Source organism: Rhinolophus hipposideros (assembly GCF_964194185.1).
Source record: "Rhinolophus hipposideros genome assembly, chromosome: 13".
NCBI classification, from domain to species: domain Eukaryota; kingdom Metazoa; phylum Chordata; class Mammalia; order Chiroptera; family Rhinolophidae; genus Rhinolophus; species Rhinolophus hipposideros.
This window is the reverse complement of record NC_138059.1, coordinates 20815971-20843361: the sequence shown is the minus strand read 5'-3', so window position 1 is coordinate 20843361 and position 27391 is coordinate 20815971. Positions and strand designations below refer to the sequence as shown.

Genomic DNA, 27391 nt, shown 5'->3' with positions numbered 1-27391 from the left:
GTAGTGCTAAGAATTGTAAAAAGTCGTCATTAAGTTTAATTATCTTGTTATTGGTTGTAGAAGTCAAGGTTAAATAAGGGACTAAGAAGGTGGTAAATATGAAGGAAAAAGTGGACTTCTTGACTTGAACCCCCGTGTTTGTGTTCACACCACATGATAGTACTTCTCTAGCAGGTATTTTTATGTGTATTTCTCTGGACATATATTTCTGCATCCATGTCTACTGTGTATGTATGTATGTGTATATGCATGTATGTATATATGTATATACACATACATACACTTACACACACACTCATATATCTGTATGCATATAGGCTGCAAAACAGTGCTGATTGTTTTTTATATATAATTCACCCACCTTTTACTATTTAACCTATTGCAATTTGGATATGGCTTTCCTTTCCTTTGAAAGTGAAGTTACTAAAATGATGATTTTATAAAACCTGATTGCAAAAGGTAGCACTCTTTTTTTACTTACATAAAAAAACGACCAGGTATTTTCTTTCTGAAAAATCCTTGAACAACAACTCACTAGCAAAAATATATCAAGTCCAATTTCCTTAACGTGGCTTAAAAAAGCTTTGCAGCAGTAAGTCCCAGCCAACTTCCTCACTTCATCTCTAACCCAAGGCCACACACAATGAGCACGTTTAGCAGGTGACAGTTTCTGCACATACCATGGCATTTTCAGTCTGCACTGCTCTCCCTGACCCTTCCTGCTTAGAAGGCCTTACCTGCACTTCTCACCCAGCCTACGCCTGAATAGCTCCTGTTCAGTGCCCTGAGCTTGTCCTGCAGGGCATTACATGATCACATTTTTGTTGTACGAAAATATCTCAGGAACAATATAGAGGGCAATTTGAAAGGAAAACTAATAGAGAAAAGGAGACCAGTAAGAAAATAGCTCAAACAATTTAGGCCAAGGGTTGGCAAACTCTGTCATGCAGTCCAAATCTGGCCCATTGCTTGTTTTTGCAGAGCCCAGAAGCTAAAAATGGTTTCTGTACTTAAAAAAAAAAAAAAAAAAAAAAAAAAAAATCAAAGGCAGAATATTTTAAGGAATGTAAAAATTATATGAAATTCAGATTTCAATGTCCATAAGTAAAATGTCATTGGAACACAGACATACTCATTCATTTACATATTATCTATGTCTGTTTTCACGCTAGTGTCAGAGCTGAATAACTGCAATGGAGACTCTTTGGCCTACAAAATGTAAGATATTTACTATCTAGCCCTTTAAAAAAAAAGCTGATCAACCTCTGGTCTAAATATGACAAAAGACCTAAAGTAAGGGGTGGCATGGCAAAGAACAGAAAAATATCATATGGGGAATAATCTAGGCATTATAATCTAATATCCCTAGAGTCATTTTTTTGTACTCTCACTTTCTTTTGAAAAAGTGGTTTTATTTAAAATATAAAACAAATCCAGAAACGTGTACAAAACAAAATGTACAGCTCATCGAGTTATCGTGAATGAAATCATATAACAAGAAGCAATATTTCTAGGGTATTCTTAGACTTCTTAATGACTCCAAGTTTTATTCAGCCTATGTTGTAGTTTGAGGAGACTTACAAATTTATTATGAATTCTCTACCATTTCTTACTTCCCCATCTCATAATAATGAGATGGGGAACTCATTATAATAAATGGAAACTCCATCCTTCTAGTTGAAGGCCAAACACCGTGGAGCCATTCTTGACTCATCTTTTCTCCTGTTAGCAACACTTTCAAAATCAAAATCCTAACATTTCTCACCCCCTACATTGTCATCACCCTGATCTGAGCCACCATTTCTATGTACTGCTGATAGTTCTTTTTACTTTGTGATGGTTTCCTGTTCTGTTCTGGACTCCTTGCAATTTATCCTCAAATAGAATCCATGGCAATCTTTTTAAGAAGATAGCTCAAATTATGCCTTTCCTCTGTGTCAAAACTTCTAATGCTTCCCCATTTTACTCAGAGTAAAGGCAAAGCCCTTAAAATGGTGTATGTGATCTGCCCATTATGATTTTCAGGACTCATTTCCTACCCCTTTCTCTCTCAATTTGTTTTTTAGCCACGCCAACTTTGGCTTAAAAATATTAAGGATGCACTTGCTGCAGGGTCTTCACATTTGCTCTTAGTCTGGAAAACGTTTTTCAAGAAGTCTATTATCTGTCATATCCTCATTTCTGGTTTTCCTTGGCTTGTGACCTTATTCATAAGGCTCTTTTGACTGTTCTCTGTAGCTACTCCTATCCCATAATCTTCTTCCATGTTATTTCCTATACACTATCTAATATGGTGCATTTATTTGTCTACCTATTGTAGACAAATGTGTCTAGTAGGATGTATCTCTCATCCTACTAAAAAAACTCCAGGCACTTATCTCTTTTGTTTTCCAACCTGTCAAATACATCCTAGTATATATTAAGTTGTTAAATACATCCCTGTGTATGTGTGTAAGCATATTTTTTTTCTTTTGCGAATGAATAACGTTCTTTATAATATATAAAGATAAATATGTATCTTTAATGATGCAAATGTATTGTCTAAAATGGCCTAATCCAGAGATACCATATCCCTAAAATTGGACAAAATTATTCTTGGGTAAAATACATTCTCAAGGCTATTTAAATGGCTTATAAATCACAGGAAATCACCTCCCACCGCCTGACACATTTGCTGTGTTTCACAAACAGCAAAGAAAGTAATGTGATTAGGGCACAGGAAATAAAGAAGATAGAAGTAGAAAATTAAGTTAAGGAAGCAATTAGAAATGGGGAGCAAATCATTTATGAATTTGTAGGCTATGGTAAGAATTTTAACCTTTACTCTGAGGGAATTGGGCAGTTATAGCGGAACTGGGAGCCAAAGGAATGGCATGTTACTTTATGTTTTAAAGTGATAATACTGGCTGCTGGATGAGGAATAAACTTAAAGGGGGCAAAGGTAGAATCAGGTAATTTGATTAATAATCTATCACAGTGATCCTAGCTCTCATGAAGATAACAGGATAGTTACTTAAGCTAGGGAAGCAGTGTTTAGAAACTAATGATGGTGAAACTAATTTGTGTATTTATTTATTTGTTTATTTATTTACTTACTTACTTGTTTGTTTGTTTTTTTGTTTATAGAAAGCCTTAGTATAGGGCCTGATCCACAGAAGTAATTTTAATTACTATTTTCTCACTAACTTAATAGATTAATGATTCTGTCAAGGTCACTCTATTTGTCACAGATTATAATATTCTTATTTAATCAGGCTTTTCTTCCTAAAAGTAATAAATTACATCTTGTTTAAGTAACAAGTGTTTGAGTTTATTTCTTTTGATTGCAGAAAACTCATTCATTTACCTTGAAGATAGAAAATTGGTAATAATAAACAACTAAAGGAGTTGCTACAATACCAAGCATGCCAGTGATGATCTTTTAATCAAATACCCTCACCCCCACCCCAAAATGAACAATTTCAACAATGTTTTCTCCATTTAATATTCTGGGAGAAGTAGTTCTGAGTAGCAGTTAACAGTTTAAGCTGCAGAGTCAAAGATATTTCAAACCCTCATTATTCCCTTTCCCATCTTTACCGCTTTGAGAATATAAAAATCTCTCCAAACCAGCTTCCTCATCTGTTGTGATCATGTAGTGAGACATAATTTATAAAGTACACAGTGCCTAACACATATTGGACATGTAATGATTTCCCTCAAACATGGAAATCATTGTGAAAATCATTTTTTTCCCACTATGGAAATAAAGAATCTTGATTTGGCATCTACAACCAACACCATCCATGATTACAGATTACTTTTGACAGATTCTAGACCAAAATATAAAAGTGCAAAACAGCACAGACAAGACAAAAATCAATGAAAGGATCCGTATTTTCAGTAGAATCCAGGCTCTATAATACCCAGGAAATGGGTATCGTGAAAAAATTCACTGTGTTTTCTTCTTACAAACTTATTTAATATTTCAGAGAAACTTGAAGAAACCTTACAACTAAGTTGTGTTTAAAATACTAAATAAGTATTCAGTTAAACTGTAGTGAAAATAAAGGAAGACAAGCTGTACTCATCGTCATTTCTCTATAACCACTGACGAGACATCTGCCCTACACAGATAAATAAAACCTTCCACTTTAGTAGTTTATTTAATCTGATAGAACATTCCAAAATAAATGATGGAATGGATTTTTAATTTGAAAATATCAAACATATAATATGCAATGACATAATTTGGAGAGCAAGTGTTGATCTTCACCATGATTATGCTGAGCTATGTTTAAGTGTTATCATATTTTTAAAAATTACTACTAAAACATCAGAGGTGTCACTGAAAGAAGTTTTTCAAAATACATAAAATGTTTTCCTATTTTATCAAAAGACAACTAGTATAATTTTACTTATATACATAAATAAAATATAAACTAACATAGAGATAAGAAGAACAAATGATGGTAGCTGGGTCAGCAAAGATGATTTAAGAAATAAGGGACAAAAAAGCTTCCCGGTTAAGATGGTGGAATAGGTAAACGCTATGCTCACCTCCTCTCAGTACCACATCAATTTCAACTAAAGTATGGAATAACCATCACTGAGAACCCCCTCAATTATGACTAAACCAAAGACCTACAGCTAGGGACATACAGAAGAAGCCAACTCAAAACTGGTAGGAGGGCCTGAGATATGGAAAGGGCTGGTCCCACACCTGCATGTGACCATTAAAAACTGGGAGAGATATCTCGTCTGCAGAAGTCCCCATCTGAGGAATGAAGAGGCACTGCTCCTCCCTAGCCCAGTGTCCCATGACGGGGAGAGAAGTCCCCATAACTTCTGGTTATGAAAATCAGCAGAGATTGTGGCTGAGTGAGACTGAGGATGGCTGCACTCCCAGGTGCTCCTCTTAAAGAGAATTCTCATGGACTTGTTTACTGACAGACCCTCCTGCTCTGAGCTCCAGTGCTGGGGCAGCAGCTCAAAAGGCACCAGGGACATACAGGGAGGAATTGAATTGTCTAGTTTCAGGGTAAGGGCTAGAGGGGCAGTTTTCTCCCAGAAAGATTAGTGGATAGAGGCCAGTGTTTCTTTGTTGAACCTCCGCATTGTTCTGTCCAAATGCAGGCAAACACCATATCTGAGTCTCTATCAAACTGGCTGCAACCTGTGTCTGTCCTGCCCTAGTGATTCCCTGAGCCAATGCCCCACCCAATTTTCAGGAACACCCAAGTCACTTCCAGTGTTTTTTCCATATAAAGGACCTGCCTTGGCTCATGCTGCATACTTTCCTAAAATCTCTCAACGGTCCACAAAACCCAAATAAACAGCATCTGGATTTGGCATGTCCTGTACCTTTGGCTGGGCAGCCCTATACAGGCATTAGTGCCAGTCAGCCTTCATTCCCGGCTTGGCCTCTCAAGGCAACTCCAAGCACAGTGCATGTGGTAGCCATCTGAGGATCCCTTTATGGCTTATGACAGGTGGCCCTGGGCAGGGCACAGACTGTGGCTAAACCTTGCCTGTAGCCCACAGGAGGTCTCATGTTTGGTATGTTCAGTAGGAAGCTTTAGACTGGGGCAGAGCACAACCCAATCACCTTCAAGAATGACACACCCAAAGGGTGGACTAGAAAGGCACCAGAGCCCCACTAAATTGAATCCTACTCTGTAGGGTCAGCCCCACCGTAGTAATGTCAGTCTTCACAGTCAATTAGCTTGAGGGTCAATCTTTCCCATCAAAGTACAAATAGCAATCAAGTCTTAACTATAATAGGGGGGCACACACAATCCATATGAAGGACACACATGCTGCATCTGAGGGAGACATAGCATCCCCACAGAGAAACAAACATAGGGAGGCAACCAAAATGGGGAGACAAAGAAACATGTCCCAAATAAAAGAACCAAACAAAGCTCCAGAAAAACAACTAAACAAAATGGAGACAGGCAATCTACCAGATGCAGAGTTCCAAATACTGGTTATTAGGATGCTCAATGATCTCAGGAAGAACTACAACAAAGAGATAGGAAACATAAAAATGGAGATAGAAAACATAGAAAAGAACCAGTCAGAAATAAATACTATAATAACTGAATTGAGGAATACATTAGAGGGAATCAACAGATTAGGTGAAGCAGAGAATCAAATCAATCATTTAGAAAATACGGTAGCATAAAACACAATCAGAAGAGAAAATAAAAAAGAATCCATAAAAATGAGGAGATTTTAAGGGGTCTCTGGGACAATATCAAGCATACCAATATTTTCATTTTAAGGGTAACAGAAGGAGAAGTTAGCAAGCAAGTAACTGAAAACCTATTTGAAGAAACAATGACTGAAAACTTTCCTAACTTGGCAAAGAAAATAGATACACAAGACAGAAAAGATAGAGAGTCCCAAACAAGATGATCCCAAACAGGCCCACACCAAGACACATCATAATTAAAATGATAAAGTTTAAAGACAAAGAGAGACTCTTAAAAGCAGCAAGAGAAAAGTACGTTGAGACCCAGGAATTTCATCCCTGGGTATCTCTCCAAAGAAATCCAAAACACTAATTTTAAAAACTATATGCACCCCTATGCTTATTGCAGGGCTATTCACAATAGCCAAGATATGGAAACAACCAAATGTCCATCGATAAATGATTGGATAAAGAAATTGTGGTAGATTTATACAATGGACTATTACTTGGTCATAAACAAGAATGAAATATTACCATTTGCAATGACACGGATGAACCTAGAGAACATTATGCTAAGTGAAGTAAGTCAGATGGAGAAAAGACAAATACCATATGATCTCCAGTGATTACAAATTAGTAATCACAATATAGCCACAAGGATATGAAATATAGTTTGGTGAACACAATCCATAATGTTGTAAAGATTTTGTAGGGGATCAGATGGACACTTGTCTTATTATGTAGAACACTTCATGGACTGTGTAGATATTTCACCACTCTCCTGTACACCTGAAGCTGAAGCTGAATAATATGAAATGTCAACTATAATTAAATATATGTATATATGTATATAGATAGATAGATAGATATAGATAGATAGATAGATAGATAGATAGATAGATAGATAGATAGATATCATCACGAGATGTGGAGTACAGCATAGGAAATAGAGTCAATGGAATTGTAACAGCTATATAAAATATCAGAGGGGTAGTAGATGGGGGGGCTGTCACTTTGTGAGAGGTATAAATGTCTGACTATTGCATTGTTTGGTACACCTGAAATAATAATAATAATAATAATAATAATAATAATAATAATGATAAAAATATATTAAAAACAGCATGGCATTAGCAGAAAAACAGACACACAAACAGAATAGAGTTGAAAACCTTAAAATAAAAACAAACCCAAATAAACATGGACAGATAATTTTTGACAAAGGAGCCAAATACATATATTAAAAAAGGAAGAAAGAAGGAAAGAAAGGAAGGAAGGAAGGAAGGAAGGAAGGAAGGAAGGAAGGAAGGAAGGAAGGAAGGAAGGAAGGATGCAAGAAAGAGTACGCAGTTACCCACAAGGGAGCTCCCATAAAATTGTGAGCTGATTTCTCAACAGAAACATCGTACGTCTGAAGGGATTGGCAAGAAATATTCAAAGTGGCCAATATGCCTATCTAATCTACGACAATGGAAGCAAGAATGTACGATGGGGTAAAGACAGTCTGTTCAATAAGTGCTGTTGGGAAACCTGGAGAGACACATGCAAGAAAATGAAGCTGGACCACCTCCTCACACCATATACAAAAATAAATTCAAAATGGCTTAAAGACTTAAATGTAAGATCTGAAACCATAAAAATATCTTGGAGAAAATATAGGAAGAAACTTCATGGACATTACCCGGAGTAAGATTTTCACTGATATATCTCCTCGCGCGAGGGAAGTAAGAGAAAAAATAAACATGTGGGATTACATCAAACTAAAATTTTTTTTCACAGCAAAGGAAACCATCAATAAAACAAAAAGGGATCCTACTGTATGGGAAAAGATATTTGCCAATGATATATCTGATAAGGGATTAATATCACAAATTTATAAAAAACTTACTCAACTCAACTCCAAAAAAACAAACAACCCAATTAAAAAATGGGCAGAGGACTTGAGGAGACATTTTTCTAAAAAGGACATACAGAAGGCAAGAAGACATATGAAGAAATGCTCAACCTCACTAACCATCAGAGAAATGCAAATAAAAACCACAATGAGATACCACCTCACCCCAGTCAAAATCAATAAATCAACAAACAACAAATGCTGGCGGGGAATTTGGAGAAAAAGGGACACTAGTGCACTGTTGGTGGGATTGCAGATTAGTGCAGCCTCTATGGAAAACAGTATGGAGGTATCTCAGGAATCTGAAGATAGAACTACCCTATGATCCAGTAATTCCACTCCTAGGCATCTACCCGGAGAAATCCAAAACTCCAATTCAAAAATCTGTATGCACTCCTATGTTTATTGCAGCACTTTACACAATAGCCAAGATATGGAAACAACCGAAATGCCCATCGGTCGATGACTGGATTAAGAAGCTGTGGTACATTTATACAATGGAGTATTACGCAGCCATAAAGAAAAAAGAAATCTTATCATTTGCAACAACATGGATGGATCTAGAGAACATTATGTTAAGTGAAATAAGTCAGAAAGAGAAAGACAAGTACCATATGATCTCACTTATATGCGGAATTTAAAGAAAAGACTGTGAATGAACTAATCAGAAACAGTTTTGGGGACACAAAAAACTGAGAGTTGTTAGATGGGAGGGGGGAGGGGGTTGGGGATGGGGAGAAGGGTTAAGGGATTGGGGGGCGGCTGGTGACCACAGGATGGCCACAGGGTTTTTTGAGAATTACTTTGGGGAACTTATTCAATAGTGTTTGGGGATTTTGTTGGGTGTCCGATGGACATGTGTCCTGTTTGGGAGACCACCTCAGGGATGCTGTGGATGCCTGGTCATGGCATTGTACACCAGAGGCTGGACATTAATGAATGCCAACTATAATTTTATGTGTATAATGTGATGGCTCGGTGTGAGGTCAGGGTGGTGGTGGATGGGGGGAGGGGGGTTCACGGTGTGAGGGATGTAAAAATAAAATAAAATAAAATAAAATAAAACTAAAAAAAAAAAAATCAGAAGAAAAAAAAAGAAATATTCAAAGTGATGGAAAGTAAGGACCTACATCTACCCAGGTCTAGAGAATTAGATTACTCTACCCAGCAAAGGTATCATTTAGAATCAGAGGACAGATAAAGAGCTTCCCAGACAAGCAAAAGCTAAGAGTTCCTCACCACCAAACCAGTATTACAAGCCATGTTAGAGGGACTTCTTTAAGACAAAATTAAAAAATTAAAAATATGAATAATAAAATGGCAATAACTACATATCTATCAACAATTACTCTAAATGTAAATGGATTAACTGCTCCAACCAAAAGACAGGGTGACCAAACGGATAAGAAAACAAGACCCATACATATGCTGCCTACAAGAGACTCACTAAAGTGAGTGAAAAGACACATACAGACTGAAAGGAAAGAGTTGGGGAAAACATATTTCATGAAAATGGAAACAAACAAACAAACAAAAGCTGTGGTAGCAATACTTAAACTAGACAAAATAGACTTTCAAACAAAGGCTATAACAAGAGACAAAAAAGGGATCCTGTAATCTCACTTCTGGGTAATTATTGGAAGAAACCCAAAATGCTAATTCATTGGGACATGTGAATCCATATGTTCATTATAGCATTGTTTACAATGGCCAAGATGTGGAGGCAGCCTGGGTGTCCAATGGTGAATGACTAGATAAAGAATAGGTGGTATATACTCGTGGTCTTTTTATTTATGTGTTTGTTTATTTGTTTATTTATTTATTTATATTTATTTTAATTTTTAATTAAAATTTATTGGGTTGACAATGTTCAACAAAACTACATAAGTTACAAGTGTACATCATCTATATATTGCATTGTGTTCATGACCTAGTCATTTCTCCTTCCATCATATTATTTGACCTCCTTCACCCTCACCTACCACCCCTCTCCCTACTTACTCTCTGGTAATCACTAAATTGTTGTCTCTATCTATGAGGTTTTGTTTCTTTCTTTCTTTGTTTTGTTCCTTTGTTGCCTTCAGTTTTATATCCCATATATGAGTGAAGTCATATGGTTCTCAACCTTTCTGTCTTAATTATTTCACTTAGCATGATAATCTCAAGATCCATCCATCTACAAAACAAAGAGACAACCAACCAAAGTGTCCTTCGATAGACGATTGGATAAAGAAGATGTGGTATATATACACAACGGGATATTACTCTGCCATAAGAAAAGATGAAATAGTGCCATTTGCGACAACATGGACTTTTTATATGTATTACTCATTTCATTGTCCTTATAAATCAGTGCCGTTACTTTCCAAAGATAGTTTCAGCAGAGCTGAAGTCTATGCAAAATGCAAGGAAAATCCAATTCAGCATTCACATACCTTCATATTCTAATCCACTGCCTTTTTCCTACTGTTGATTATGATCAGTTTCAATATTGTTCTTGGGCATCTTGGCTTATGCAATGTAGCTACCTCAATCAATACTGAAATCCACTACTACCTTCTTATTCTCTACAAACTTGGTCTTTTTTGTGCAATTGAAAGCAGGCCTACAAGGTGATGTTGCTACCTCTCCTCATCTCTCCAATACTTCATTTCACTTCAGCTTAAAATCACTAGGAGTAAATTCTTCTTACTATGGATGTATAATATTTCACATAGTTGTATACTTCTATGAAACAACACAAAAGGTTGAGAAATGGACCAATTCCAAATGGTGTAATATACCGGAAAAAGTAACAAATCCCAAAGGATTGGATTGTTCAGAAAGAAATCTAAGAACACTAGCTGAGCACATTAATGTGGATTCGTGTATTGAGAACAGCTCTTCAATAATCAATTACCTAACTAAGCTAAAGCAAAAGCCACTAGAAAGAGTTATAATTTTATACCTTCAGAAAAACAGAATAATGATTATTATCATGGGACCCTATTTTTTTAACTTCCAAAATTAACTGTGGTTGACTCTTCAGAATCCTTGGAAATCCTTGCTTATCATATCTGATAAGATTTCAAGATTTTAAAATTCAGTACAATTACGAAAAGAAAAAAGTAACTAAATGTTTTACTTTTATCTGGATATTTGTTTCTTTCTTCTGGAATCTATGAAATAAATGCTTACCACTGTGTGCTATTAGTTTTGTTTTGCTTTATTTACATCTTATATTCAACATTTGCTAGATCCAATTTTGTGTTTTCATTGTGTGACTTTTTTTTTATTTTTATTTTTTTTATAGATGTTCAATCCTGGATAAGCACAGTGTTTTTACAGTATTACAAAAATCTTTTATCCTGTAGAAATCTTTTATCCTCATAGAAATGGAGTGCAGAGTTACAATTATTTGAGAACAATAGACATTTAGAATAGTATTAATTGAAAAGCTGTAATATGTTTGGCATCATTCTTGTTGTTATAACCATAGAAAAGAAAGTGGTTGATGCAATTAGGAATTAGAATCTGATTATATAATCTGTGCAAATACAAATATAAAACAAAACCAGTGAGAAAACTGAGGTCTGAAAAGTTTCAATCCTCTAGTGTAAGGTTGGTGAGCTGCTTAATGCTTTCCACCATGTGCTGCTTTGGAGTTCACATATCCATAAAATATGCCTTGCATAGGCATAGTCATAAATAAGGCAAGGTTCACATGACATTCTGGCAAAATAGCTCTATCTGTACCAATTGCTATTCTATTCCTCTTCCCCACATGCCTGCACTCTTATTAGCTATGAAGTAAGAAATAGAAGAGGATAACCCTATTTGTCTCTAATTTTTTCAAAGTTCCAGTTATTAAAAAAACTTTAATATTTTAATATTGGTAACCAATTACTGTAAAAAAATAGCCCCCAAAATGATGGTGACATTGTGTTTAAGAAAAGCTGCCATACAAAGGGCAATAAATCAAGATGACATGAGGAAACCAGCCAGAACTGGCCAAGAAGAAGATGGCGACCAGTAACTAACCACACATGAAATTCATTTTTTTAGCATGCATTTTGCTTTCAATCAAGCTCACTTTGTTTAGCCTGACAGAACGATGACTCACTGGCATTCTTTTCCTAGATCCTCCTACCTGTACATATAATGTATGTCTGCTCCTTTTCATCATTTAGTCATTAATGTCCTAAATCATTTAATCATTTAGGACATTAGCTACCTTAGTCATCAAACCCACTTAAGAATAAAGCTTCAGGTCTAGCAACCATGAACAAGATACAATAAACAAAACTCAAGCTAGAATAAAGTTTTTGTCAAACACAGGTAACATGTTGGCCTCAATTATGTTTCAGCTCCGGACTCATGAAAGCAGAACGACCCCACAGACTGCATCCACTGGAACCGGACAGACGCTGCCATGACTGACGTCAGGACCTGAAGCCAGGATCAATTGCTCCCTGCCATAGCCCCAACCAATCAGTAGAGCCCACAGCCCCAGCTCCCACAATCATTATGATTATTTTTCCTTTATGTTACCTAGATAGAGGCCATCAGGGAGCCAGGTTTTTGACAGCAGTAGCTTACCTGAATCTCTGGGCTTGGTGCCAATTCCTTAAACAAACCTTTGCTTTCTTTCTGCAAACTCTTGCTCTTGTCTTTTTTTTTTTTTTTTTCCTGGCTGGATGCGTGCAGGTAAGCTTACTCCTTTGAGTCCACAGTAACACAACCTCCAGCCACATTATATGGTCACTGTAATACATGTCCATGCTAAATGACATGACCACTTGTGCCATGACACCTCCGGATAGGAGCATACAAAGACAAAAAAAGAGGTGTATCTAATTCCAGGAAACACCCACCTCTTCCAAGGACTAATAAGAATATTCCTCCCCTGATTCCTATATTAAAAACTTAATAACCACAGGTATAAGAGGATCATCTTTTGCCTAATGGTGACCTCTATTCTGCCTGTGCAGTGGATTACCTCACAATAAACTACTTTATTAAAAAAAAAAAAAAAAAAAAAAAAAAAAAAAAAAAAAAAAAAAGAAAGAAAAAGAGAGAGAGCTGTCATGGGGGAATAAAGCAATTGAGGTGGAGGTTTAGAGTTAAAGTTAAATCCACCTCAGAGTAGGAAAACATTCCAGAGACACAGATGAAATGAACTTTGTGATACACAATGTTACAAATTATACAAGGCAATCAGTTTTGTTTTTTAATCTTAGGATAGATTTTTAAAAGAATATTAAGAATTAATATTTGAATAGGACATTATAGTTTACAAAACACTTTCCTGTATAAAATCCCATTTGGTCTATTCCTGAAGCAGTTACCAGAGTCATTTATTCTCTCACCAAAGAAATAAAAATACACAAAAGTAACCCACAAGACATTTTTGGGGTGATATTTAAAGTACAAAGATTAATACTCAAAGCAAATACCTCAATGTTTGTGAACTGTTCAATGTTTTATAGATTGGAAGAACAACTTAGATTGAACACTAACTACCATACTTAATATATATTTTTTAATTTATTGGGGTGACATTTGTTAGTAAAATTACATAGATTTCAGGTGTACAATTCTGTATTACATCATCTATAAATCCCATGGTGTGTTCACCACCCAGAATCAGTTCTCCTTCCATCACCATATATTTGATCCCTCTTACCCTCATCTCATACTTAATATTTATATTAAGCAATATTTATATCTTCAATCCTATATGGAGATGCTGACAAATAATAAATTATTGCATACTTGTATGTCAGTAAAGCAAATTTGGCATATTAAGTTGCTACTGCCATATTAAGCCTATAACATAAAATAAACTCAATTTTTCACATTCAGTTTATCAGCATGATAGCCCACTGAGAAAAATTTCAAGTAGATTTGATTAGATTATCTCTAGGTACATTCCAGCTGTAACATTTCATGAATCAATCTGCTTTTTAGTAACGTAAATCTGCCAAAACAAATATACCTCAAGTATTTCATCATTTTTGATGTTGTTGTTCCTCTTTAATGAACAAAGAGTGTCTAACTTTGAAGTCAGGTGTGTTTAACTTTTAAATCATTCTCATTTAACAGAAATAGTTGTGCTGTAAATCAATGCCTCTAATATGTATATCATGAAAATTACATAATCCTGGTTAAAATAAATCTGCAATTAATGTCTCTTCTTGCAGTGAAAATACCTTTCCAGTAAAAACGAAAACTAACACTAAAACAAAGAAATACTGTTTTAATAACTGTTGAGCAAGTATCACTATCAGCTTTCTGAATTCCAAAATAGGAGTTTGGTAGTATAGAGTGACATGGAAATTACCAGATAACTTTTGAGGTTGACTTCCCAGCTATAAAATTCAGAAAGACTATAAGAATAGGTATTGTAATAAAATACAAATAGCTGTATGAAAATATTTTTAAGCATTATATGAAAATAGAGGATAGCTCTACACTTCTGAATTGGGCCATGGATTCTCTTAATTTTAAAAGAAAAATAAGTCCCAAGCATCCTACAGAGGTGTGACATACAATGGACAGTTCACATTTTTCACTGCAGCTCAGCTAGGTATTACAACATATTGTACCATAATTGTTAGGAAAGCCATGGTCCTATATTTATCATCTTTCCACCATCTCTGCACTCTCTCTCCATCAACTAAGTCAGTTGGAGACCATAATGCACAAAACTAGAGAAATACAAATAGAGTGTATCATATTCTGTATCTCAGAATCATAAATCAGAGAAGGGTTCTACATAATGATTTCTATGCAAATAGAAATGAGTGAATAAGTTGCTACCTTAAAGTTATTAATTGTATTTGAGAAGTTAAATTTAGAATGATAAAATGAAATTATTTTATATATTTTTTTGAAGAATTGAACATTCTGTCATGGTCAAATCGGTTCACAGCATGTAAAATTTAGTAGGTTCCAAGAGTAAGAACTAGTGAGGAGTTAAAGACAGTTTTGCCCTTAGAGCAGAACGTTTGGAGCTAAAAGACAACTCCGTAGACAGCAGACAAGCATACGGAGGTGCACAAAAGGGCTGGGCAGAATGGCAGAGACCTTTTATGGATCACTGGGATACGAGCTGAAGACTGCAAACTTTTAGAGAGAAGGATTATATCTTACTCATCTTTCCATCTCCTACACTCAGGGTCTAGACCAGAGTCTGCTACACAAGTACACAGGAGATATTTGCTGAGTTCTTGATAAAAGAAAACACTAGGAGAAGGCATGCTAGTTTAGATGCAGAACCTGGAGAGATCTGATGATATTTTGCAATGTACTTACAAATATCATATTGTTTGTCTGGACCCTGACAATGGATGGAGAAGAAGCTGGTTCGTGTAATAGGTCTGATTAAAATACAAAATAAAAGTGCTAGCACTAATTTTTATTGTAGTTTGTTGTTGTTGTTGTTGTTCTTTCTACCTTTCCTTACAGGTTAAAATTGTAGTTCCCAAACTGTGTCGGGCTGCTGCAGTGAAGACACAGGGGTTGCAGTGTACTTTGAATTTTTGAAGAAAACACATCTTTTGTGCACTGTGTAATCTAATAGTTGGAGATAGTTCAGTTTCAATATTAGATCACTATATTTTTTTGAATGACATCATATCTTTGTGAAACTGGATTTTCAGCAGGTGTTATGATAAAAAGCAAATACCACAACATATGACTACGGAACAGGAAATACAAGTGGTGATATCCAATGTGATTCCAACGTTGTGCAGCATACAACTTGTTAGAATATAATTCCAGAAGACAAAACTATTTAATAGAAGTGTTAAGTATGTGGGTCTGTGGAGCCATGGGAAAAAAAAGTGACTTAAACACTAACGACACTGTGATCCGAAACAACTGGGAACTTTTTGGGCTAATATATTATACTATAAATTATATAGATCTATTTCTTTTTGTATAGCAGTGTATTTCAAAGTGTGTCTAGGGCCATTCACATTGCAATCCTGAGGGGAAGGGTCTGTTACTTATTCAGACATATTAATCACGCCTAATATGTTTGAAAGTGAAGATCAAGAAACTGAATTTTTAGACTGAGTTATTTTGATGATTCCAATAAGAGGTTTGAGAATGAACGACTTAGTGGTTGGCTGGGAATATGGGTCAAGTGGGTCTAGCAATAAAGCAGGCACCTGGTCTGAATATATTTTAGAAATAGTAGCTCTTATTAGGTATCATGCGAAAACACTCTACAGAGATTAATTATTGCTTTCTGGATAAAGTGTAAAATATTTGGGATATAAAATAAGAGTCGCTCATATTCTGGCTGTTTCCTACCTTGTCCACCAATCTTTCACAAGCTGCATCCATCTCTATCATGGCGACCTACTTGACCAATACACATACTAAACCTTCCTTACGGACACACATTTATTCACCCTCTCACTTGCAAACATTTTTCTTACCTTTTTAAAGTGTACAATTCACTGGGTTTCAGTATATTAACAAAGTAAGCCATCACCACTATCTAATTTGAGAATACTGTTATCACCTCAAAATTAACTGCCATACCTTTCAGCAGTGACTCCCCATTATGACCAGAGGTGGCTCCCACCCAACCCAAACACAGGTGCTTGCAGCTGGAAGCTCTTGGATGGGGAGTGTGGAGGGCACATAGGCAGGGCACCCACTTCATCTGCTACACATGGCTTTGAGCTCCATCTTATAAATCTGTATCTAGCCTTCATCTCTTTCTCTAGCCACCTGTTTCACAGAAAGATCACAAACTTGTCCCAAACTAAACTTACCTTTTCCTTGAGACTCATTCATCACTCTTTATTTACAGTTTTAGTCCATAGTGTAATACCACCATCTATTTAGTCATCAAAGATGTAAACTTCTATACTTGCAAACATTTATTTATGATTTTGCTTATTCAATAAACAGTCATTGAATGCTTATGTAGAAGTTATAACCTCAAATGTCTTATAAACAATGTAGGTCAAAATTTCATTGTGTATAGGTGAATATTTGCTTGATTAAAGCCATTTATATTCTAAAATCATATTCTTCTTTATGTAATAGGTGGTTTCAACAAAATAGAAAGCTTGCTGACCATGATTATTACAATCTTTGCTATATGTTAGGTACTACGCAAAGGGAATGCAGAGAATGCAGTATTGAAAAAAGATATGAGAGCCCTTCACAAGGTGCATCAGAGATGAAAGCAGTAGTAGAGAGATCATTTATGGTTTTTAATGGTTCAAGAAAGAGAGGATAGTGGCTTGAATCAGGAAGATTTTAATTGAAATGGAGAGTGCTGGATATATTTCCATATCGTTGGAGATAGAATCAACAGAACTTTCTTACAGATTGGATATAGAAGAGGGCAATGAAGAGTGGTTAATTCTACAAAGAGTTTTTTATAAGAAAAATGGTGATTTAGTCTGTAGCACATGTAAATCCTCTCTTTTTCTGTTTCTATATTTCATTTATCAGTGATTTAAAAAAATATTTTTCCTTCTACTATAAATCTCTTATATTATCCATCTTGTTTAAACTAAAATCTTCTCACTAGTCAGACATGTCTTCTTGTGTTTTATTTCCTATTTTTTATTCTCATTTTACTTCATTACTATAATCCATCTCATATTACATAATTAAGGTCATATCAAATTATTTTATTTTGTCCAAGTCACAAAGCATTTCCATTATAATAAGGGTATTTTCTATAATAAAAATCACACACACTTAATAAATATGAGTGTTTTTCTATGGAAAATTACAGAAAAATAAATCTGAATAACTATTTAAATGCAGCATGGGAAAGTCTGACAGCTCTGACATACTGAATTTATGTTTTTCTTATCATTAATGATGACATTAAAAGAGATTCTTAAAAATTATTTTATTATAATTTATTTTTAAATGTCATTTAATAATGTGTGGGAAAAAGTGAAATAATGTAATTTTTTTCATTTTCATAGATTTAGAATTACCATGTGTTTGAGTGTGTGTGTGTGCGTGCATGTGTGTGTGTGTATAAATACATATGCACGCACACACACGCACACACACAGTGTGATAAAAAACTATGGTGAATGTTTAAATAAAGAAAATTACAGTAAAAGACACACTGCCAATAAACCCTCTAAAAATACTCCCCCTCTCTTCAAACACATATATCCCGTTGTTCTAGCCACTTTTTGAAGTAGTTCTGGAAGTCCCCTTCCATGAGTGTCTTTACAAGCATTTAAAAAATGATGTGTGTAGAAAACAGCATGAGAAATGGGCAAACAATTTCCATCATGTCAACTCTCCATGACATACATTGCTTCAAATATGGTAATTTCTGTTGAATGAAAGCATTAGGATGTGCTACACCTGAAGCTAATTTAAAAACAACAACAACAACAACAACAACAACAACAACAACAAGCATTATGGTATGTGCTCATCCACCTTATTCACAGGACCTGGCACCTTGGGCACCATGTGACTTCTGGCTCTACCAGGAAAGAAAAACGTTTTGAATCAATTCAGGACATCAAGGCAGCCATGATAAAGCAACTAAAAACACTCATGAAAGAGGACTTCCAGAACTGCTTCAGAAAGTGGCAAGAATGATGTTATAAGTGTGTTGGAAGAGAGGGGGAGTATTTTGAGAGGGATTAATGGCGATGTGTCTTTTACTGCAATATTTTTTTAATTATTTAAACATGTACCATATTTTATGATCACACCATATATATATGTGTGTGTGTGTGTATACAAATATATATGTATATATATATATATGGTGTATATGTACATACATATATGTATGTTATGGTAATATATATACATACAATTGTATGTATATGATAATATATATACATACAATTTTCATATGGTAATATTGTCCTGAACATTCTGCAATCCAAACACCAACATTTATGCTTTCATTACTCTCTGTTTTCAGATGTAGGTAATGTATCTTTTAAAGAGTCTTCTCAAAGACATCAGAGATAGCTTTCCATACGGACAATAACAGCATGATAAGTCTTAATTTCCCTGGTCTTAAAACATAACATTAGAGAAAGGTTGCAGTGCAGGTTTACTCAAATTCAAGTCAGTAAGCTTTTCTTAAATATCTAAACTATTTTTCGTTCAGTGATGAAAAAAATAATATCAAGGCATCTGCCTTCAAGGAATAGAATAAATTGCAGTATGGTGATAACAGAAGCACATAAGTAAATATCATTTAAGTCATATGAGCCAAGAAAACATGAGTATACAGTATGGGAATCCAAGGAAGATGAAATGCCATGTGAAGAATGGATAGGATTCTTATAGGAAAGATTGGCAGAATTGTTTTATGAAAGAGAGAACAGTATGTGCTCTATTACTGAGCTAATAAAGAGTGGAGGCATTTACAAGAACAATTTGCCTTAAGCAACTTATTAGTTTAAGGGAATAGTAGTTTGTTTTTTGTGTTTGTGTTTGTTTTTGTTTTTGTTCTAGTTTTTTATTATGTTTCTTTTAAAAATTATGTATCATGCAAGTGAAATTATTTAATTTCTGTAAGAGGAATGCTTAGGATTCTGTAACACATATGGCTGATTTGGAAATATAATGTCATAAAGTTGGGTCTGATCTCTACTGAAAATGACCTTAAATTCAAGAATGCAAATGTACAAGTACTAAGAAAAGTACATTAGATAACATGCCATGAGCCCTGGGTCCAAAGCCTGACTTTATTAACTGCTAAGTGTGCAAACTTCTGGTATATAGGTTTACTCATTAGCAAAATAGGAATTTTGACATGTGGAATTTTTTTATTATTATTAATACTTATTCAGGTGACAAGGGTTAATAAAATCACACAGGTTTTAAGTGTACAATTCTGTAATACATCATCTATATGAATATATCACATTCTGTGTCCACCACCCAGAGTCAGTTCTCCTTCCATCACCATATATTTGACCCCCCTTTACCCTTTTCTACCACCCTCTTTCTCCCTTAACCTCTGGTACCACTGAACTATTGTCTGTGTCTATGAGTTTTTGTTTTTTATTTGTTTGTTTGTCTTGTTGCTTTCAGTTTTATATCCCACATATCAGTGAAGTCATATGTTTCTTGGCTTTTTCTTTCTGATTTATTTAGCTTAGCATAATAATCTCAAGATTCATCCTTGTCACAAATGGCACTATTTCATCTTTTCTTATGGCCGAGTAATATTCCATTGTGGAGAATGTTTTAATAAGTAACAAACAAAATAATAATTTTGCAAGTACTTTTAAACTAACATGATATACGAGGTTTAACAATTAAGTTCATAAACTTGTTGCAACAATGTTGCTAACATTTTTTGATATCAGAGGGATTATTCATTATAAATGTGTACCAACTGGACAGTTAACCAAGTTTACTATTTGGAAGTGCTGAAAAGGCGGCGTGAAAAAGTTAGACAACCCTAACTTTTGGTGAAAAGAACTTTTCACCAACAATTCATGGCTCTTGCATCACAACAATGCACAAGCTTACAGGACACTGTCTGCGAGGAAGATTTTAGCCAGTAAATAAATAACTGTATTGAACACCCTACCTGCTCACCTGATCTGGCCTCCAATTATTTTTTACTTTACCTGAAGATAAAAGACTTATTGAAAGGAAGACATTTTGATGACATTCAGGACATGAAGGTTAATATGATTACAGCTCTGATGGCCATTCCAGAAAAAGAGTTCCCAAATTGCTTTCAAAGGTGGACTAGGCACTGGCATAGGTGCATAGATTCCCAAAGAGAGTACTTCAAAGGTGACTATAGAAATATTGAGCAATGAGGTATATCGCACTTTTTCTAGGCTGAGTTTGCAAACTTAAATGTCTGACCTCACATGTCTGTGTGTGATTATTGATATTTATACCATTTCTTTATTCAGTGAGCTATGAGAAATACAAGGTTTCGATCTGAGGGTAAGAGAGCAGTAGCAGTATCTATGTAATAGGAATCTTTATCTGAAAGTCAAGTGTAACACATCTTGACATAGAATAGGATACAATTGCTGTTGTACAAATGAGAAGTTTTAAGGGTATAAAGGAAGATAGAAACAATGAAAATTGGAGAGAATTGATAAACAATATAGAAGTAGAATCAATGGGTTACAGGATTTGGAGAAAGAATGAAGATTTTTAAATCTGAATTCACTAGGAAAGTCACAAGAAAATCAGGAAGAGAAAGAGAAATACAGGTAACCTAGCATTTATTGAGCTCTACTTTATCCTGGGAGCCATAGGTGTAGGCTCTTCTTTAGAACGTGTTTGTGAAGTAGAGATATATAGAACACCTCTGGAAGTTTCTATCTATTAGAAAACTATTTTTAATTACCAAAGTAAAATATATAAAATAATATACTAGCATATTTAGAAACTTTAATAGTCAATTTTATGACTGTTAAATTATCTAGTCTTTCACTATAGCAATACAATTTTGTGTTACTCATTTAATTTTTATTGAAAAGGAAACAACTTTGATGAGAATAAATAACTTCTCCAAGTCAAGTAAAAAGAATGACAGGATTTGAAATTAGCTCCATTTGATTCCAGATTCCATACTCTTACACTTGCAATAATGTATACTTGTTTTGGAGGAAAAACTAGTTTCATTTTTTAAAAAAAGTTAAAAATAGAGATCCAAATCTCAGAAAAATGAAAATAACAAAGGACTGAGAGAAACATGAGAAGTGATGATTATTGAAAGCCTTCAGAGCTGATCACATCCCTAACGTAAAATACATAGAAGTTTTGAAGATGGAACACTGAGAAATGCTTATTTTTAGGAAATGGGAGTGGATTCAAGAAAAGAGTGAAAACAGGTGGTCAGAGTGAGTCGAGTCAGGGAAACCAAAATATTTCTCAGTCACCGAAGACAATAAAAGAGGTTACAATGGTGACAAAAGGGTCAAGGGAAATGGGGAATGAGAAAATTAACTTCATTTAGAAATGGAGAAGTCACTGGTATCCTAAGAGGTGATGCAAAAATTGTTCACAAAATATTAGGAAATAGCTGTGTGGTAAGAAAGGAAGCGCCATAGGTGTAGGCTCTTCTTTAGAAGATGTTTGTGAAGTAGAGATATATAGAACACCTCTGGAAGTTTCTATTTATTAAAGAACTATTTTTAATTACCAAGGTAAAATATATAAAATAATATACTAGCATATTTAGAAAATTCATGCTAGGAGAATGGGTGAAGTTGGGTCCATATTCACATGTGTGATGGGTTTTACATATCAGCTTTTCATGATGATAGCTGTGTTTTAATATTGCCACATGTGAAACATGCCCCCTGCCTTTTCAATACTGAGATATACCAGTCATTTAAAGCCTCAAATAAATCAAATTTTGGAGCCAACATTATTCTTTGTTCTCAAAGGGAAGACAAATCCATGTCCCTGTCTGGTGATATCTTTCTAGAGGGAAGGCATTAGATAAGTCTGCTCCTGAAGAATGAAAATCTGTGTTAGGTAAAGATCCCAGGAGTTAAGGTTTCCCAGACATTTGGTTATAATTTTAAGAGACACTTAAAATTTTAATTTATTTTTCAATACAGAAATTACTGGCAGCTTCTATAACTCTTTGGCAGCATTTCACCCTTTAAATGCCTGTTATGCTCCATAGGCATTTCAAATTAGAAATAAAGTTTTTAAGATTTCAAAACACAGCTGCTAGAACTCTCACCTTAAAGATTAGAGCACAAAATGGTAAGCAAAATATAGCAAGTCTCAGAAGTTGCCTTACTTCTCAAAGGATTTTATTATGTATTTCACCAGTGATTATAAAAAATATTGATTATGTAAATACAAGAATGGTTTTGTTTTAGCAACTGCTGCCTATATGTCATTCAGTTACATGATATTGAAGTTCTGCTATAACGTCATGTGATTAGAGAAAGTAATGGGAAAATGCTGAAGCTACACTTTTGCTGTTTTAGTCAATTAAATTCATTACATCTATTGAACTCCTTTTATCAGGCATACAGAATTATGAATGATCCTATTTCTTATTCCCATCTTCTGAACTTAGACAAATTTTGAAAAGACAAGGAAACGATACCGTAAGTATCATAATGAAGGTATACACAATGCTTGGGGACTTTTTTCATCCTGAAGTCTGTTTCATCTGATATCAGGATGGCTACACCTGATTTTCTCTGGGTACCATTTGCTTGGAGTGTCAATTTCCACCCTTTCACTTTGAGTCTATGTTTGTCCTTGTAGCTGATATATGTCTCTTGGAGGCAGCCCACAGTTGAGTTTAGTTAGTTTTTGATCCAATCTGCTACTCTGTGCCTTTTTATTAGTGAGTTCAGCCCATTTACATTTAAGGTAATTATTGATATGTGACAATTTCCTATCATTCTATTTTTGGTTTTCTTGTAAGACTGTGTCTCCATTGTTTCTTTGCCTTTTTGTTGTTGTCTATTATTTCTGTGTGGTGGTATTCTATTATTTTTCCCTCTGTTTCATCTTTTATTACATTACATGTTTCAGTTCTGGATTATTTTTTTTTTTTGAGTGGTTCCCATTAAGTTTATGTAAAAGAAAGTTTCATATTAGGGTATTCAATTTTCTTCAGCATGCTTACTTTCTCCATTCCCATATTCTGGTTCAGGCCTCTCCCCCCTTTTATATTTTAGTTGTCACAAATTATCCCTATTTATGCTGATTGAATAGCCGCCTTCAGTATTTCTTGTAGTGCGGGTTATGTGTTAGAAAATTCCTGAAGCTTATGTATGTCTGGAAAGGTCTTTATTCCTCCTTCATATCTAAAGGATATCTTTGCTGGATATATTGGCTCATAATTTCATTTTCAATAGTTTGAACATTTGATTCCCCTCCTTCCTGCTTTGTAGAGTTTCTGCTGAAAAATCTGATAATAATCTAATGGGCTTTCTTTGTAGGTTACCTTCTTCTTTTCCCTGGCTGCCTTGAAGATTCTTTGTTTGTTGTTAGTTTTTGACAGCTTCAATACAATGTGCCTTGGAGAAGGTTTGTTGGGGTTGAGGTAATTAGGTGTTCTATTTGCTTCTTGGATTCAAGGATCCAGTTCTGTGCACAAGTTTGGGAAGTTCTCATTGACAATTTGTTTGAATATACTCTCTGTTCCCTTCTCTCTTTCTCCTCCTTTTGATATGCCCATTATTCTTATATTGCTCTTTCTGATGGAGTCAGAAAGTTCTTGTAGAGTTCTTTCATTACTTTTAAGTCTCAAGTCTCTTTCTTCTTCCATCTGTGTCATTTCCAGATTTCTATCTTCGATGTCACTGACTCTTTCCTCCACCTGGTCAACTCTACTACATAAGCTGGCTATTTCATTCTTCATTTCTTTTATTGAGTTCTTAATCTCCAGAAATTTTATTTGGTTCTTTTTTAAAATTTCAATCTTTTTGGTAAAACGTTCATTTTTTTTTCCTATGGGTGTGTTTCTAAGTTCACTCAACTGCCTGTCTGTGTTTTCTTGCATCTCGTTGAGTATTTTAAAAACTGCAATCTTGAATTCTCTGTCGTTTAAGTCACATATTTCCATGTCTTTATTTTCTGGAGACTTTGCATTTTCTTCCTGAGCTGTCTTATTACCTCGCTTATTCATGGCAATTAATGATTTATTATTTCTCTTCCTAAATATCTACAGGAGTGGGTTCTGCAACAGGTTAATAGAAAGAGGTCTTTCATTTGTTTTCCAGTAGGTGTTGGTAGAATGTTTTATTTTCTCTCCGACTGCAGGCTTTTATTCTCTCTCACACTGTAGTGTTATATGTTCTGTGCACTATTCTGGCTTCTCAGACAATGGGGGGATTCCCTGGAAGGTGGGCTTTCCCTCTGTGAACAGTTTGCCTGGGTCATAGGGCATTGCCTCCGTGGGGGGATGTGGAGAGTTCTGAAGTTCTAAAGCTTATCCTGCACCAGATTCAGAGCCCATGTGTTTCAGCCACTCTGTTTACTCCTACAGGGATCCGCCCAGATAGGTGGAGACAGAGGCAGGGCGGGTTTGTGAGAGGTGGCCCAGAGCAATGGCAGTGACCATGACCAGAGCCAGTCCTGCTTCCATGGCTCCCTCCCCTTTGCTGGAACTTGTTGGGCTGGGAGTCTGTGTCTGCAGTCCACAGTTCTCAGAACTGCAAATAGTCTGTTCTTTTGATCTGACACTGATACCATTCCACTTCTAGCACTGGGCAGATGGGGGCAGGGAGAGCTCTGGGATGTAGGGAGGGGGCAGCTAGGCTCAGTGCCTAAGGCTTCTGTTGTCTGCTCGGCAGTGAGGGCTTAAACCACTATTTTCAGCCTTCTCCCTCAGTCTTTGCTCTGAGGTCTCTGCTGTGAGTGTTGGGTTCAGCTGTGTTATATGCTGTCCTCTCAGCCCTGTGGGCCATAAACAGAACCCTAGCAGTCCGAGTTCTTTCCTCTCCCACAGATGCGGTAGTTCCAGGAAGCAGCGAGCTCAGAGCACTAAGCTGGGTCTGTGTCCTGCAACCATGACCATGTCTCCACACTTCTCCCTTGCCTCCTCCCCCTCTTGCACAATTCAGTAGTGTGCCTCTTAGTCTTGCCTGTCTGCTGCACAGGGAGGCCTTTGTGGAGTTAAAGTTGTTCAATTTGTTGTAAATTTCAGGGGAGATTTCAAGAGACTAACCTTACACTGCTATTTTTGTGACATTAATCTCTTTCATTTCTGATTGTATTTGTTTGTTCTCTGTCTCTCTCTCTCTCTCTCTCTCTCTCTCTCTCTCTCTCTCTCTCTCTCTCTCTCTGTCTGTCTCTCTCTCTCTCTGTCTCTCTCTCTCTCTCTCTGTCTCTCTCTCTCTCTGTCTCTCTCTCTCTCTCTCTCTGTCTCTCTCTCTCTCTCTCTGTCTCTCTCTCTCTCTCTCTCTCTCTCTCTCTCTCTCTCTCTCTCTCTCTTTCTTGTTGCTTTACAGCTGCCAGACCGTTTGCTCCCCCATGCTCTTCCCAGGATTTCACAAGGAAGTGCCTTGGCAAACTGAGGCCCAATGGAGAGATATTGGAAAAGCTCCTTTGAGGGGAAGTCTCAGCAAACTGAGACCCAATGGAATTATATCGGCCCCTCCCTTTCAATGGATTCCTTGAAGGTGTGTGTGTATGTGTGTGTGTGTGTGTGTGAAGGCAAAGTACAAACTGGAACACATTGGGAACTTTCGGAAAGACAGCCAGCAGGCTACATAACACACAGATCTTGAGATTAACAATGTTTTACCTCCTTAGAAGTTAACCAATAAAAGCTGCACGTTGACCCAATTCGGGGTTCTGTCCTTGAGGCTTGAGAACCTTGGCCCCACTTGCACCCTATTCTTGACTACTGTCTTTTCTTAGCCCTGCACTGCCCTTCTCGCTTCTCACAGCTTGTGTAGTGCTGGACGCGACACTCTCTCATCTAGCCAAGGGTTATCAATTTTATTAATCTTTTCAAAGAACCAGCTCCTTGTTGCATTAATTTTCCCTATTGTCTTTTTGTTCTCTATTTCACTTAATTCTTCTCTAATTTTTATAATCCCCTTCCTTCTGCTGACTTTGGGTTTAATTTGTTATTTAGTCTTCTAGTTATTTAAAGTATAATGTTAGATTGTTTATTTGGGATTTTTTTGTTTGTTTATTGAATAGGTCTGTAATGGTATAAATTTCCCTCTTACTACTGCTTTTGCCACATGCCAATAATTTTGATACAATGTATTTTCACTCTCATCTGTTTTTATGTATATTTTGATCTCTATTTTTATTTCTTCTTTGACCCAATTATTCTTTAATAGCACATTGTTTAGTCTCCATGTTTTCGTGATTTTTCGTGCTTTCTTTTTTGCAGCTGATCTTCAATTTCAAAGCACTGTGGTCAAGTAATATGTTTGGTATGGTTTCAATCTTCTCAAATTTTGCTGAGGATACTTTTGGTTAGGGTCCCAAAATATGGTCTATCATTGAGAATGTTCATGTGCACTAGAAAACACTGTACAGTCTAGTGTTCTGGCATGAAATGCTCTGCAAATGTCAGTTATGTCCATTTGGTTAAATCTGTCATTTAAGGCAACATTTCCTTATTGATTTTCAGTTTGTATGATCTATCCATAACTATCAGTGGTGTATTTAAGTCCTGTACTACAGTTTTTGTTTCTTTTGTTAGTTTCTCCCTTTATTTCTGTTAGTAGTTGTTTTGAATAATTTAATGTTCCTTGATTGGGAGCATATATATTCATATGTCTTTTTTATATGTCTTTTTCCCTTTATCATTATGAAATGTCCATATTTGTCTCGTTACCTTTTTTTCCCTAAACTCTGTTTCATCAAGTATAAGTATGGTTACATCCACT

General features: G+C 35.7%; 1 protein-coding gene across 5 annotated transcripts in view; it reads right to left on the bottom strand.

Moving 5' to 3' along the window:
- CSMD3 (CUB and Sushi multiple domains 3) overlaps positions 1 to 27391 on the bottom strand; it is a 1140077-nt gene that overhangs the window by 623373 nt on the left and 489313 nt on the right. The gene's annotated exons all lie outside the window — the stretch shown is intronic.